Source organism: Euprymna scolopes, chromosome 7 (assembly GCF_053919585.1).
Source record: "Euprymna scolopes isolate OS-2025 chromosome 7, ASM5391958v1, whole genome shotgun sequence".
NCBI lineage: Eukaryota > Metazoa > Mollusca > Cephalopoda > Sepiida > Sepiolidae > Euprymna > Euprymna scolopes.
Window position 1 is genome coordinate 9815460 of NC_136488.1, and position 2500 is coordinate 9817959.

At 32.7% G+C, this 2500-nt stretch overlaps 1 protein-coding gene across 1 annotated transcript in view; it reads right to left on the reverse strand.

The window, feature by feature from the left end:
• The window catches only part of LOC145279603 (uncharacterized), a 61511-nt gene that overhangs the window by 44155 nt on the left and 14856 nt on the right, over nucleotides 1-2500 (reverse strand). The gene's annotated exons all lie outside the window — the stretch shown is intronic.

The window sequence follows — 2500 nt, forward strand, 5'->3', positions numbered from 1 at the left end:
CAAACAAGCCACACATTGTGATAAAACTTATTAATTCATGCTACTAACGTATTAAAATAATGGAAGCGATGTAAATATTATTAAATATATAATTCATTAATAGCAATGTAATCATTAATTATTAATTAATACATTGATTACAATTAGCAAAGGATATGAAGTAATATTAGTTGTATACTTAACCTGGAATGTTTTAATTTTTATGTCATATCAGGAAATAATTTTATTAAAGTTTTCTTATGGAAAGTCACGGAAAATTCACGAAGTTATTACTTATTTTATTCAGTGTGCACTGTTTGAAGTGTCTACAGCGAATACATATTTCATCTCTTTGGTTCAGTAATATTAATATTTCATTCTTTTAATTCATTATATATATGTGAGTGTGTTCCCTTACGAAAATTAAAATCAAAGCTACGAAACCTTATATCTAAAATCCTTATACTAATTTTAAACAAAATCCATTACATGGTGTTGATTAAATATTTAAATGTGTAAACTTTTAAAAGGAATGAATTAATATTCTGGGTATCTAAATTAATGTCTATTGACTATGGATGAAATTTAATACAAAGTTGTGCCAATATTATGACCCATAAAAACCCTTTAAAATAGTCCAAAAGAACGCACCCCTCTACCTGTTCTACAAGTACTTTAATGGCGAATGCTCTGGCGAACTACAAACACTTGTACTCCCTCGACGTGACTAGTCCCGACAAACCCGACAAACAGCTAAGTCCCACCCCTTCACAGTAGAGATCCCTAGGTGTAAGAAAGCCTTCTACTCCAATAGTTTCTTCCCCAGAACTGCTAGACTTTGGAACTCCCTTCTAGGATTCTACTTTTCCAACTGTACTGACATGCAGAGTGACACTGTACCTTGTTTGGGGTGAAAATTGATTAAAAAAAAGCAAAACAAAAACACTAATAATATTATTAATTAACTAGCGTGACCTGTGGAAATTCCACAACGGACTCTTTCATATGTAATATATTGATGTTGGCATTCTGAGGCGTACATGGAGACGCTCTAATATTATTGTAGCTCTTCGTTAAAGCTGCAAAAGTATTTATCTAAGCTAGCAGGGACACCCGCCCTAGCTCGGTCGTAAAGTATGCTTAAATATGATATTTTAATTCATGCAAATTTCGTATATATTATTATAGAGTTCATTTTCTATCGATTCTTATATATTATAAACTTGTGATTTCAAAAATAAAAACATATATCCATATGACTTGAGTGCATCAGCTTGAATCGAAACCAGAACCAAAACTTTTGAAATATATATATATATATATATATATATATATATATATATATATATATATATATATATATATATATATAGTACTGTTGTCATATATCACATTTGGGCTGATGCATCTGCTGCTAGTCTTTCACTCCTGAACAGGCTTCAAAAGAGAGTTGCCAATCTGATAGGTTCTGAACTATCATCTAAGCTTCAGCCTTTGTCCCATCGATGAAATATTACATCCCTCTACCTGTTCTACAAGTATTTTAATGGTGAATGCTCTGACGAACTAAAAACACTTGTACCCCCTCGACATAAATACCCTCGACAAATCCGACAAGCAGCTAAATCCTACCCCCACAACTGTAGAGATCCCTAGGTGTAAGAAAGCCTTCTACTCCAATAGTTTCTTCCTCAGAACTGTAAGACTTTGGAACTCCCTTCCGGAATTCTGCTTTCCCAACTGTACTGACATGCAAAAGTTCAAGTGTAACGTGAACAGATATCTTGCGGCTCAACTTCCTTCATAATATCCCAGCAACTGATGTCCCTGATAGTAGCCCCCTACTTCAAAGTGGCACTGTGTTTTGTTTGGGGTGAAAATTGAATAATAAAAAAAATATATATAACTTGAGTTCCTTCAGCTATAATCGAAACCGAAACCAAAACTTATGAAAAATTCTTGGTAAAATTATTTATTACAAGAAATGGAAGGTCATAACAATTAAACGACAGTCACTCTGAAGAAAATAGATGTAAACGTGACACACAAAATAACACACTGCATCATATTAATATATAGATGTCTAATACCTATTGTTAAAATTTCACAAAAAGTGGAGGTATGTAACTTTTCACGACTTCCACTCCTATTTTCTTCCTTTATATAAAGCTAAATCAAACTAAATATAGCTCTCATTACCCAACCTTACACTTAGCATATGTGTTCTGAAATTCATAATTATACGTCAATTAGTTTAGGAGCTAAAAACAGAAACATACGCACATACTTAACTTGATATAAATAAGAAATATATCAATTTAATAGAGGGATTTAAAAAGCGAATATTAAAAACAAAACAAAAAAACTATTTTATCTTTATAAATGGAAAAGATGGAAACGGCATTAGACCTATGCGGGTTTTACTGGCTTCCTCCAAAGGAGGAAGTTCCATGGGAGTATGAAATTCACAGACGGTCCCAAGTCGTATGTATATCCCTGTTAGGGGAGATGACGACGTTAG